The sequence below is a fragment of the Antechinus flavipes genome, chromosome 1, assembly GCF_016432865.1.
Source record: "Antechinus flavipes isolate AdamAnt ecotype Samford, QLD, Australia chromosome 1, AdamAnt_v2, whole genome shotgun sequence".
NCBI lineage: Eukaryota > Metazoa > Chordata > Mammalia > Dasyuromorphia > Dasyuridae > Antechinus > Antechinus flavipes.
In genome coordinates, this window is record NC_067398.1 from 686,792,853 (window position 1) to 686,807,689 (window position 14,837).

The 14,837-nt window shown below is 36.8% G+C and overlaps 1 protein-coding gene across 1 annotated transcript in view; it reads left to right on the forward strand.

The window, feature by feature from the left end:
• TMEM132D (transmembrane protein 132D) overlaps positions 1-14,837 on the forward strand; it is a 932,744-nt gene that overhangs the window by 326,512 nt on the left and 591,395 nt on the right. The window lies entirely within an intron of this gene.

The following is a 14,837-nucleotide window of genomic DNA, read 5'->3' on the forward strand; positions in this document are numbered from 1 at the left end:
GTATTTTATATTTGATCCTGAAGGTGAAAGGCAGCTATTAGAATTTATGGAATAGAGGGAATGACATAATTGGGTTTATGCTTTCGGAAAATCATTTTGATGGCTGAATAGAGGGTGGACTGAAGTGAGTAGAGACTTGAGGCAGGCAAACCCCCCAACAGTCATAAATACTCTAAATAGAAGGTGATAAGGACCTGAACCAGGATTGGGGCTACATCAGAGAGAATGGAGGTTTATTTAAGAAGTGTTACAAAAGCAAAAATGATATTCATTAGCAATAGCTAGAGGATGAAAGATACTGAGGAATCCAGGATGACTCCTAGATTGTGAGCTTGAGAGAACTGAGAGAAAAGTATTAGCTACTATAAATGGGATATTTATGGGGTAAGAAAATGAGTTCCATTCTGGGCATGTTTAAGTAAAGTATAAAGAAACTGGAAAGGTAAGAGTGGTAAGAGTTATAAAATACTTTAGTGCTTTTATTTTTTTTTTATATTTTGAAAGCTTTCATTTTCTCTTTCTGCCCATCCCAACTCCAGTAAAAAATAATATGAATGAAAGACAATGTGTAGTAAACAAAATGGATTCCTACAATGGCTATATACAAACATATATTTCTCATTCTGCATATGAAGAGCTTTAATTGCTATACAGAAGAGTCTACACTTGGTTCAAGAAGTAATAGCGAGCCACTACAACTCAAAGACAGAAGCAGAAAATTCCCACTCAATATTTCAACTCTTAAAGTGATCAACACTGAAAAGTGGGAATGGGAATAATCACCTACAATGCTGCTCATAAGGAGGTAGAAATTTTTTTTCATGAAAGAATATGCCTTAAATAAATTGTTGAAATGAAAAGTTGGTCTTCTGCCATGAAAATACCCAGCAAACTGCATCTCAATCTTCTATACATGTGAGGGCAAGGGCTGGCAGGAAGTCAGGGGATGCTTATAAACATCAAGAAGAGATGAATCCTGACGCACATTCCATTTTTTTTTTTCATCAAATGGGCTGTGTTTGTAGATGTTCGTCATGAATACAACTTCCCTGCCTGGAAGCTGAAAACTAAAATTATTAAGACAACGGGAAGCAATTTTTTCTGTCTTTGCATTACTGAAAACAACAAGAAGGAAATGATATTTCACCTAAAATAGAAAATTAAGTATTATGTTCTGTTGCTGGTTCTTCAAATTGTCCTACAGAAGGTGTCTCATTAGAAGGAAAGGCGGGTGGTGGCAGGAAGGGGCGGTGACAAGTGTTTGATGTTGAAAAGTTCTTTGGTTTATTCTGTCTTTAAAGAAATCAAATACTTCAGGCAGTCTAGATGTTTGTTTTGTTTTAGCATATGGGATAATTGCTATTCAGGAAGTCTGGTAGACAGGTAGACAGATAGAAAGATGGATGGATTCTAGAAAGATATAGAGATTATAGAGATGTAGGCAGATAGATAGATAGGTATGGATGTATGGATGTCTGGATATAGATAAGTAGATAGACACATAGACAGTCAGACACATTTATTAGGTAAGTAACATGTGCTAAGGTCTAGGTATACTTTAAATCAATGATTTCATTGACAAAGGCACACTTGGATAAAATAATTTCTTCTACTAATGCATTTCTATCAAGTTCCTTCTATACCTTAAAATCTGAATTGATGGGAACACTGACCATTTAAGTGACTGTCTCCAGGGACACACGGCTAGACTGGACAGCAGGTCTTCCTGGCACAGAGGCTAACTTTTCATACTTCATCTTGAGATAGAGTACATTCTCCATTTGCATTTAATAGGCTTGACATCACTAGAAATTTTCATTAATTCATTTATACATACATTTATACAACATAAACCTTTTAAGAGCTTTGGTATTTATGTTCCAGAATCTAACACAGTGACTGACACATAGTAGACTTCTTGATTGAATGAACAAGCATGGATATTTCTATTATGTTCTAGTTAGAAATGGTGGTCTTAGAGTCAAGAAGACCTAGGTAAATTCTGCCTCTGACATATAGCAGCATGTGACCCTGGGTAAGTCACTTAAATGGTCAGTGTCACTTAGCCACTTAGTGTCTTCAGGAAACAGATTTCTGAAATGAAAAGTTTCAGAACAGGTAGCTATCTGTACTAGAAGGAAGTTCCTCATTGTGAGTTCTATATACCAACACTATCTGATTCAAAAGTGATATGCCAGACACTAGGCTACAAAGACTCCCCTCCCAACCCCCCCCCAAAAAAAGACAAAAACAATTTTTGCCCTCATGAAGCTTATATTTTCTTAAGGTAAAATAACATCTATACGTCAGTATAAAAAGCAAAAATATATATTAAATATGTACAGTGTACTTTGGGGTGCTCAGGGGGACTAGTTCCTCTGGTATGAGATCTTAATAAGCTTTTTTGAGGTCATTTATCCACCTTTGATGTCATCTTGAAACTCAACTCTCACTAATAGCTTCAATAAGCTGTAATATGCTCTGTGGCCATATCCTGGCAAACTATTTCAGCAGAAGGGCTAAATCAGATTGAAGGTAACCTACAGGTCTCAAATCCATCAGTGAATAAGCAGGATTTCTATCTTGACCTATGAAGACTTCCCCCAGTGAAATAGGCAAGTTTCTTCCAATAGCCATCAAGGAGGCTGCAGGAGAAATTGTGGAAATGGTCGAGCTTGGTTGGACATTGACATCTTGACTTTTGTCTTGCCACTGGAGTTTGATGCTTCTAAAAAAGAGAATGAGATTGATAACCTTGTACAACTTCTGCTTCAACTAGATCTAATTAATGCTTGTATCAAAACATCATCCATGATGTCATTGGTCCTCTTCAAAAATGAAGGACAAACAAACAAACAAAAAAATGAACAAAATACTTTAAGCAGCACAAAGTACTTTAAGTAGGCACTAACAACTTGGGGGAGAGGGAAATGGAGATCTAGATAGAGCACATGTAAGAGATGGAAATTGAGGTAGACATTGAAGAAAGCTAGAAATTATAAGAGGGAGAGTTAAGGACAATGTGCTCGAAGACATTAGGAAATGCTATTCAACAGTATCTTACGGACTAATGACAGGATAACCCAATAGTTAGACAGCTTACCTTGAAGAGTGGATTAGATTCCTACCTCTGACTTAATTTGCTGTGATTCTGGACAAAACACTTACCCTTTTTGTTCTTAACAAATCTGCAATACTATAAGTTGCAGACTAGTCCTTGCTCGTAGAAGGGATTTCCCCATTTGAATATTCCCTATACCAATTAACATTATAGATCTATCCTTTGTAGCTTGAGTACCCAAAACCATGCATGGCATATGTCCTGTGGTGGATAAATTTTCAGGGAACTTGATTAATAATTTTATAGTATTTTACGGCTTATAAAGGACTTTGCTCATAACCACAGTGTAAGTAAAACTGGCCCCTATTTTATAGATGAGAAAAATGAGCTTCAGAAAGATGAACAGACTCACTTAAAGTTCCACAGATAGGTCTTTCTTTTCATATGCTGATGTCTGAGTAGAGATCAAAGCTCTCTATTATAGATGACAGTACAAATTAAGGTTAAACACTCCCAAGATCCTCCTTGGCTTAGTATGCTAATGAATTTGAGACATAACAAAAGGTAAGCTAAGTGAGTCAAGGTTAGTGTCTCCTGTCCTCTTCCATATATAACTTTTTTTTATTTTGTATATCTGTCAGCAGCAAAGCTTGAATATGTTGATGCATTATTTTGGTTGGTGAAAGCTCTTCTCTTTATGTAATGAAGAGGAAAAAATTAAGTGCTTATTATAAGCCAAGCATTGTGCAAAGAACCTAGGATACAAGAAGAAAAGCAAGACATAAAATGAAATATGATCCAGAAGGTCAGTTCTGGCTCTAAGTCTGTGATCTCTAAAATATTTCAAGACAGAATAAACCAAATAGCTCAATAGCCGAATTTTTGTCCCATTCCCTTCCCAATAGCACCTGCATTTGCTTCTCATGACTAGCTTTATAGGCCAGATCTTTCAGGAGGTCCACAAAGTACTGACTGAGTAAAGTATTCTGTTGTCCCTCAGATTTCAAGGACTATTTTCAAAATAACCTGACATAAATTTTAATTCCTTTTGGTCAAGAGGGATCATGAAATCACATTCAAACTATGCCTCAGCATACCTGGGTATCATAACAAATTATTAGTATTACTTACTGTTATCCAATCTTTTATTACACATTTTATTTATTAATCATTTCTGGGAGCCAAAGATGTGATGAGAATGCTGATCAGTATAGTTGCAAGATGTCTAGGGCTAAATCGGAAACAATCTATGATCATGTATGTGGCATGGTGTGGCAGGCTAGTCCCTTGAATGGGTTTTAGTCCTGGTTGTTGCTCTTACCAAATATGTAACTTTAAGCAAATGATTTAATCTCTCTGTATCTCAATTTTCTTCATTCATTAAATGGGCTTAATTTTAGATATAGTGCTTTTTGTTGTTTTTGAGAAGAGAGCCTTGCCAAACCTTCAAATCACATAGAAATTGTATTATCTGTATTAATTTTGGTCTTGTTTGTTGTCTTATTTAAAATAAATTATTTCCTCTCACTTTTTCTTCATGCTCCCCAGTAGAACATTATTCTTCAAAGGCAGGGATTTTTTTTGTCTTTATTCTATCTCCAACCTCACCCCCTTTTTCTCTTAAAGGCTTAGCACAGTGTTTTGAAGATAATAAATGGTTAATAATTTTATATTATTGAACTTATAGTGTAAAATTTATGTTTTTTCCTAATGAAAATAAAATAAATATCTTGGTCCCAAGTGATTGGAAATATGGTGGTTTTATGCAGCTAGGTGGCACAAGGGATAGAGTGCCAGACTGAGTCAGGAAAATTCAGGTAGACTCATCTTCATGAAATCAGATCCAGCCTCAGGCATTTCACTAAATCTTATTTACCTCAGTTTCCTCATCTAATAAAATGAGCTGGAAAAGGAAATGGCAAACCATTCCAGTATCTTTACCAAGAAAACCCTGAATGGCATCAAGAAGAGTCAGACATGACTGAAATGACTGAACGGCAAGAATTGGTTTTAAGTTTCTGTTCCAGATAATAGGTCAACTAATTATGTGACCTTGGTCAAATTGTTAAGGAGACAAAGTAGCTATAGTCCTGGATTTGGAATCAGGAGGCCTGATTTTCAATCCTACTTTTCTTATGGGTAAATCACATAACCTCAGTTTGGCTCTGTTTCCTCATCTGTAAAATAAGGATAATAGTGACTTTAAGGATCAAACGAGATATTTATAAATTGCTTTCTAATTCTTCACATAAATGCTAGTATTCTCTTTTTTCATTGTTTTTATTTTATAAACATTCCATTCTGTCCCCTAACTATACAAGGGTATTTCAATGCTCAGCGACTGTCCTAGGTCCTCTTTTTTTCTCTGAATTTTCTCTTGATAACTTCATCAGCCCCATTGGCTCAATCCTTGTCTTTATTCAAGTGACTTTCACATCGAAATGGGTTGTAGAAGAGCAACTATTTATTTAGTAATTATGTGCCAAACACTTTAGACATAACTTTAGACCCTAGAGCGTCTCCAAAGTTCTAGTCTTACATCAACTAACTATTGACCAGTTTCAATTGTACATCCTGTCAGCATTTCCACCATCAAAGTTCCTGAAGCAGGATTCACTCTTTTCCTATCACCTTCCATATAATTCTGCTTCAATTGAGGGAATCACCATCATCCCACTTGTTCAAGCTCATAACCCTGGTGACATCCTCAACTCCTCATTCCCACAGATATTTAAATAAATTGTCAAGTCTTGTTTATCTTCACTCAATAATAAACTGTTAAAATTTACTATTAAGTCTCCACAATAACTCTTCCATCCCACCTACCCCTTTTCTCCACAGCTAACCAACCCTCTAGTTCAGACTCTTATTATTACCTTTTTACCTGGATTGCTGTAATAACTTTCTAATTTGTCTCCTTAATTCAAGTCTCTAATCCATCTCCAAAATTCCTAAAGCACAGATCTGACTCTGACATTCTTCTACTCAATAAACTGCAGTAGCTTCTTATTTTTGATCTACTAGGATCAAAAACAAATCCCTCTGTTGGATACTTAAAGCCTTTTGCAAATTGGTTCCAACTTTGGTTTGGAGGGTTGTCATCACTTCCATTCATATACTCTGGGGTCTGTCAAACTGGTCTTGCTCTTCCTTACTTGGCTCATTTAATCTCTTATCTTCCTGTCTTTGCATTCATTGTTCTCCATGTTCAAATGGAGCATAAAGTCCCTTAACTGTGTTTCTTGAATCTTTAGCTTCTTCCATAGGTCAGCTGAAGTGCTACCTACTACTTAAGGGCTTTTCTGATCGCCTAGATGCCAGTACCTCCTTCTCCAAAATTACTGGATATTAATTTTGTATTTGTAATCCTCTCTTGAACTCACTTAGCAAACTTCTCAAAAATAGAGACTGCTACTATTTGTAAGGTCTGTGTGTAATCCTCGAGGTGACAATTAGTGTGTTCCCCTTCACAGTCACCTAGAGAATTAGTTATTTCTTAACAAAAACTTTTGCTCAAATGGAACTGCAGGACAGTAGTTTCAAAACATGGAAAACAGTCCCATCTCTCTTCCTCTTTCCTCCCCAGAATCTTCACGGAGAAGAGAGTGAACACAAATTTAAAATGTAATGATACTGAGGTATAGTGAACACAAATTAGAGTATACATGTTTGTGTGTATATATATGTGCATATATATGTATCTGTGTATACATATGTGTGTATTTTTATATGTGTGTAGATTATATATATGTATGGATAGATAGATAGATAGATATGGAAAATATATCAGTAAGACCACTGAAAGTACAGAGCATTGATATTCTTATTGCAGGATGATCTATCAATGATGAATGAATCACTCCACGCTAAGTTGGGATGGATCTCATAGAACATAGTGCTTTCAAAAAATAGGAAGCTCATCTGGGCTTGCTTTTTATGCAATGTATATCTTAGATCATGTGCAAATCTATAGTTGAGTTTGATCAGTCATATCATTCAATGGCACCTCACTAGATTCAAATAGCTGCTTTTGGACTGAGATGAATCTGCTTTAGGGAGTGACTGCCCTATGGTGGCATTGGGCACTAAATCTTGCCACTAGATAGTAGCTGCCAGCCAAGGACAATAGGCTACTCTGTTGGGCAACTAATGACAATCTAACTTGAGCAAGTTGAATAATTAGACCCTTTTCAGTACTGGATAGGTTGATCTGCTAGTGTCTCCACAGGCTTGTTCTTCTATGTTCTTTTTCCACTTTAAGCCATTGACTTGGCTGGATGTTGTACTTTCTTTAACTGTAGTGTTATAATGCTTTTTCAGGTGGTGCAAGGACTCTCCATTTAGGATTGGCAGAATCTTCTTCCCTTTCACCTCTTAAGAACTTTAGCTCAGAGTTTAGTATTTATACCTTTAAAAATGAGGTGGCCAAGGTATAGCCTTTGCAGTTCGACATTGCTTCTTGGTTCAAAAACTCCTTCTTTTTAATAATCTTTCATTTTACTTTAGGATGTTTATGTTAAATTTAGACAGTTCTACTTTCCAATTCTACTTTAGGAATCCTATAAAGATGAGAAGCTGAGAAAGGGTAGAGGGGTAAATGCATGAATGCATTCAGTGCATCTGGATTTTGTTGCCTAGTTGGACTTTATATAAAATTGAGCAAATCTAGCCTTAAATCTTTTAAAGGGTAGGAAATGTCCATTTTGCATCTGAAATCCTTCTGTATTTCAAAGTCTCTTCCATTAAGCCCTTTCAGACTTTATTGAAAGTAACAATACTTGTACTATTTATTTCACAGGATTGTTGTAAAGAAAGTTATTTGTAAACTGTAAAGAAATACTGAAGGGTTATTGTTATTAGATAATTTATTGCTTTTAGAGAATCTAATATCTCACACATAAGAACTTTTATTCATTTTCTAGGGGGCACATTCACATTTATATTCCATTTATAGATAAATAGATGAAGGAAGGCTAAGGGATGGAGGGAAATGTTCTTCATTGTTGTTCAGTCATTTCAAACAGTTCAGATCTTCATGATCCTATCTGAAGTTTCCTTGACAAAGATACTGGAATGGCTTGTTATTTCCTCTTCAGTTCATTTTACAGAGGAGGAAACTAAGGCAAATATAGTAAAATGACTTATGCAGGGTCACATGACATATACATATCTGAGGCTATATTTAAACTCAGGTCTTACTGACTCCCATCCTGTCATTCTATCCACTTTACTACCTAGATATCTTGAGCATATAGCTATCCTACTGTGTGCAAAACAGTGTGTTGAATGATTTATGTATTATGTCATTTGATTTTCACAACAACTCTGAGAAGTAGATTCTATTATGACACACATTTTACAATTGAGAAAACTGAGGCAGACTCTTACCCAAGATTCCATAGCTAATAAGTGTCTGAACTCAGGTCTTCCTAATGTATTCTAACTAAAGTTCTACTTGGCTGCCTCATAGATAGATACATAGATACATACAGACCTGAAGAGCTGCCTCCAGTCATTCTGATCTATATCTCGCCATTGGACCCAGTTGGTTCTGAAGGAAAAAGTGAGGCAGCCCTCCCTCACTTAAATCCAATTCACTTGCATGTCATGATGTGGTCCTTCCTGATGTTGTGGTCCTCTTCGAGAACAGACAAATAACATTTAGAGAACTATTTTGGACTTATGTGTATAAATTTTGTCTTTGTATATTGTAATCTCAACAATATACTGTATTTCATTTTTGTCTTTTTATTTCCAGCTCCTAATGAATGCCTGATATATAGTATGGACTTAATAAGTGCTTAGGAGTTTGATTGATAAATCTGTCATCCTTTGCTCTTATTCGTGATTACCCTTCTTCCTTTCCTGTTCATATACTTTTATATTCCTTTTTCACAAGTCCTAATTGCAAGTAGACTGCAGCCTAATTTTAAAAATATTAGGTCCAACTCTCCTAGGAGGTAGAGGACAAAATGTTAACTTTTATGAAGGGTGTTCACTGCTACAAGCTATTTAGTAAATGGCAAGCATGTACTTAATGGCATAAATGTTCCCAGGAAGGAATTTTTTTTTAAAGGAAAACCATATTTCTTTCTATTAATTTCTGTTATAAACATATTTCTTAGAAGAAATACCAAGATTTAGTGAGTAGGTTGATGTTGGAACATGACACCAGAGAGGTGATGGCATGACGTGGAAATGAATAGGATTTAACTGAGGGAGAGCTGTGCAAGGTCACCTGCCTCACTTTCCCCTCAGGAGCCATCTGGGTTCGGTGTTCAGATAGAGATCAACACCACTGAAAATGACCCTCATTGAATAGGAATACCTGATGAAGAATAGGTTAAATGGACATTCATCCCTTAATGAAGGATAATAAATTTAGAGCTAGAAGTGGCCTCTAAAATGATCTAATCCAGCTCCTTCTTTTATTGATGGGGGAATGGAAACCTAGAGATAAACATGACTTACCTAGAATCACACAGATAGTACTAGATCTTGGAATCCTGCAGGAACACATTATGCTGCACTATGAGGCCCCTCCTATCTAATATTTTCTCTACTCTGCAATGCTCTTAAATTCTATTTAACAAGAATTTCATTTAATTTTTATTTCTATTATTTAGTGCAGCTCACTTTGTTTTAATTTGGTCTCTGTTTTTCATGTCTCATAGAGTCAGGATGCAATGTCACACATTACCAGTAGGTGTCAGGACCTAACATGAGATCCACAGGTGAAAATTTCTCTCTGGTGGGAGATATCAGTTTTTCTGGAATTAATAAATACCTTTCTAATAATAGGGCAGATAGGTGCAGGGGATAAAACTGGACTCAGGAAGACTCATCTTCATGAGTTCAAATTCAGCCTCAGATACTTATTAGCTGTGTGACCCTGGGCAAGTCACTTAACTCAGTTTGCCTGAGTTTCCCCATCTGTAAAATGGAAATGACAAATCATTTCAGTATCTTTGACGAGAAAACTCCAATGGGTCCACAATGAGTAGAACATGACTGAAAAGACTAATTAACTACAAATAATAATTCACACTTAAGGAGTATTTTAAAGTTTATCACAGTTCCTGGTAGGTAGAGATCAGTGCTTCTTAAACTTATTTCCACTCGTGATCCCTCTTTGCCTAAGAAATTTTTATGTGATCCTGTGTATATAGGTATATAACATAAGTGTATGAATCAAACATTTACTGATAATAAATTATGATTTCATGACCCCCCACATTCAGTTATAAGATCCCACACGGGATTGCTAACCATAATTTAAATCAAAACCACCCCATCCTAAGTCACAAGCCTGGACAATTGTGAGCATGGAAGCAGCTTCTAGGATTAATTTCGCTTTCAGGTAGATTGAGCTGGGACCCAGTTGTGGGCCATTTGGACAAAGGGGAAAAATATACACACATGTACACACACGTGTGTGTTTATATTGTACGTATGTATGTATGTGTGTATACATATATATGTATACACACACATACATATTGGCTATTATTCTTTATTCTCCAAAAGGACCAAAGTGAGATCACTATGTCAGAGCTGAGTTACAATGTGTCTGACTGTGGCTGAGCAGATCAATAGGAAATTGGAATCCTCTGCCACAAGTTGGACACAAATAGTTCCTATGGACATTTGGGGTGGATTCTCTAACTTTACCCATACAGTATCTTCTCTGATGATGGCACGCCATGTTGGGCAACAGTTCTGTGCCAGTGCCTTCCATGTCAGACATATCCAACTCACTTGTGTGTCATGGTATCACCTCTCTGATGATGGGAGTCAAAAATGAAGGACAAACAACAACAACCATTAATTCTAAATGTTCCTAAGGGAGACTTTGAGTGGTTCTTGTACCACTTTGTGAGCTCTTGTCCTGTGGGAGTTCTCCATAAAATAATCTTTTTTGGCTAGTGTACATTTGGCATTCAAACAAAGTCCAGCCCCATGGAGTTGTGCTCTTTGCCGAATGTCTACACGTAAAGTATTGTGGGGCTTTGGCTATTGATTTTAACCTCTTTGTCATGGCTTTTATCTGCTTTTATCTTCCTAGTTTCTTTTTAACTGCCTTGAGAACTGCTTTTAATGGGATATTTGAATATACTTTTATCAAATGGATTATTTGTTTGAACCTTGGGCTCTGAGTAATACCTTAGGTTCTAATTGTATCAAATGGGGATTAAAGTCTAACATTGATGCAGACTTGAGTTGCTAAAAGATGAATCTTCCCTAATCACTGTGATCCTAGCTTATCTTTTCATGCCTTTATGCCTCAGTTTCCTTATCTACAATATCTGTAGTGTTTAATATTCCTACCTCCCAAAATTATGAGGTTCAGCTTGATCAATATTCCATGTAAGTGAGCTTCCTTCATAACTTATATTGCTTTGGGTTGTCTAAAGGGAAGAATCATGAACCTATAAATCAATACCCTGTATTTGTTCCTATTGATATCCCCTTCCTTATCTGAGGGTTCCTTAAACTTTTTCCACTCATAGCCCTATTTGCCTTGAGAAACTTTTACATGATCCCAGGTGGATAGATATTTAAAATAGCTATACAAATCAAATATTTGCTGATAATAAATCATAATTTCACATTCCCTAACTTTTATTTACGAGACCTTGTAGGGGGTCAGGGAGCACACTTTAAGAAGCTGAGCCATATTGCATTCCCTTTCCCCAAGGTCATGATCGTCTTTAGCAACACTACATCCTCAGTGCATAATAGTGATGTGCAAAATGATGTGGTGAGTATTCAGTCTGGTAACACAGTTTTAAATCTGTGCCTTGACTGGGTACCTGGAACTTTGGTTTCATTTGCAGCTAGTCAAGCTAAGATAATGATTATGATAATTAAGCTGCTGTGCTTTGGTATTTGAGCATGATAATGCTTCAGGCATGAAGAGGGACCATTTTCCCCCAGCTCAGTATTTTATAATCAGCTAGTTGCTTTATCGTGATTTGAATACTTCAGTTTCTCTGAAGGTCCAAGTGTAAACTCTAGCCAGAGGGTAGGAAATTTGCTCAGGCTTGCTGATTCTTCCCCTATAATAGCTCTCACATCTGCTCCCTCCTTACTATTGCCCTATTGTGACCAACCCAATTCAGACCCTCATTATTTCATGTTTCAGGGATAAAATATTGGAGCTATAAAAGAACTTAGAGACCGGCTAGGCTAAAACTCTCATTTTAGATATGAGGACACAAATTGGGGAAAGAACTTGCTCAGTATTATATAGGTGATGTGTCAAAGTCAGAATTCCCATCCAGCTCCTTTCACTATAAATTTAACATTCTATTATGCCATAAAAAACTTGACTTTAACTCCATTCATTAACTGTGTATGTAACTATAGACAACTTATTTCACTTTTCTGTGCCTCAGTTTCTCCATCTGTATATAATGGGTATAGTCAGGAACACCTTCCCCTGCCCTCTTCTCCCATCAACTCTGCATAGAATATACCCCATCGAGCACTGAATGGAACTCAGCTCCCTTCTGTGACACATTCTTCCTGGTCTTTCCTGATTCAATTTTGAAAAGCTTGGGTTTTAGAAACCAGCTTCTTAAATTGAGGTTTGCAACCTCATATGGATTCTTATAACTGAATGTGTGAATCACAAATATGTAAATATTTGATTTGTATACTTATTTTATAAACCTATATACCGGGGTCATGTACAAATTTCTTGGCGAAAAAATTTAAGAAGCTCTGAAAAATACCCGAGTCGTCCTCTGATTGCTATGGAAATAGCAGGGGTAGGAGGCTATGCCAGAGAGACCTGACCACTAGATCACTCATTAGACTTTAAGACAATTCCACAACTAATTGTCCACAACTAGACCCAATCAGACCCACCAAAATCTCTAGTGTTTTCTGGGCATCCTCCTCTCACCTCCCATCTTCCAGGTTCTCCAGCACCCAACTTGAAGTTGTAGTGGGAATTCTCCATAAATAACAGATTCAAATCCATCACCCTGATGTCACACAACTACTATAATAATCCTTCTGTTGATCAGGTCTGACCACATGACAACTGCACTCAAAAGAGTACATTAGTTACCTATTACTTAGTGGATAAAATACCAGCTTTTTAGTTTGTAGTTGGATTCCTCATCATGTCATCCTTGGATCCCCTCATGTCTGGCTCCAGTCTATCCTTTCAGACTGATTTATTACCACTGATTGTCTTTTCTATACCTTCCTCCCTGAGACATTTGGGATTAAATGACTGGCCCAGGGTCACACAGCCAGGAAACGTTAAGTGTCTGAAATCAGATTTGAACTCAGGTCCTTCTAACTTCAGGGCTGGTGCTCTATCTACTATATCAACTAGCTGCCCCTATACTTTCAATTCTACCCACTTTGTGCTATTCTTCTTTCCAGCTCCTTCTGGTTCTTCCAACCTTCTATGTACCTGTGTAGACTATTGCTCATACCAAAACTCCCTCCACGTCTCTATCTGTTGAAATTATGTTTTTCTTTCAAGGTCCCTCTCAGGGAGGGACCTCTCAGGTTTCATCTCATTTATGTAACTCTTCATAATCTTCTTAACTGAAAGTCATAGAATATTATAGTTGTCACAGACCTTCTTGGAATTATCTCATCCAACCTGCATCAAAACCTCAAAGAATCTTTCTGAGAAGAAAAAAGATTTATTATCAGTAAATATTTCATTTGTATACCCATTTTATAAACCTATATACTCAGGGTCATGTAAAAACTTCTTGGGGGAAGAGGGATTGCCAGTGGAAAAAGTTTAAGAAGAAAAATCTTTTTGGAGATAAGAGAGAAAACACTAACTGCCACCCAAGATGGCCCATTCCACATCGCTACCCTCTTAGTACTATCACAGTGTCTAGCATAGAGCAGGTGCCTAATAAATGTTTGTTGATTGACTGGAATCCCTAACTCCCTTCAATACTCAATTTGAATGTCTCTTCATACAAGTCTTTTCTGATTTTCTCAGTTACTTGTTTTTCCTCACTCTCCCTACACAATCAAATTAAATTTTATTTATTTTGTGCCTTTCTGTTTTCACATATCTGTGCATATGAGGAAACTAGGTGATTCGGTGGGTAGAGTACTGAGCTTGGAATCAGGAAGACATATTTTTATGAGTTCAAATTTGTCCTCAGATAACTTAGTGGCTGTTTGACCCTGGGCAAGTCACCTCATCCTTTGTGCCTCAATTTTCTCTTTTGTAAAATGAGCTGGTGGAGGAAATGACATACCACTCCACCATCTTTGCTGAAAAAACCAAGAGTAAGACACAACAAAACAATAGTAGAATCTATGGATGTATCACATTTTCCTTAGTAGAATGTAAATTTCTTGGGAGCAAGAATTCTCTCTGTGTCTCTTTCTGTCTCTGCATGTCTCTGTGTGTCTGTTTCTGCCTCTGTCTCGCCCTCTCTCTATCTCTCTCTGTCTCTCTCTCTGTATCTCTCTGTCTCTTCTCTTTCTCTCCATCTCTCTGTCTCTTATTCTCTTTGTCTCTATCTTTCTCTCTGTCTTTGTCTCTCTGCCTCTCTCTGCCTCTGTCATTCTATCTCTGTCTCTGCCTCTTTCTCTCTGAGTCTACATGCATCTGTCTCTCTATTTCTCTCCCCCTCTCTGCACAAAAACACACATAGATACACAACAACCTCCTTGTGAACAGGGATTGTTTAAATCTTGTCTTTGCATGGTACATTGTGGGTGCTTTAGTTAATGATTACTAATTGAATTGAATCGAAAGAATGTCTTCTACAAGATGCCC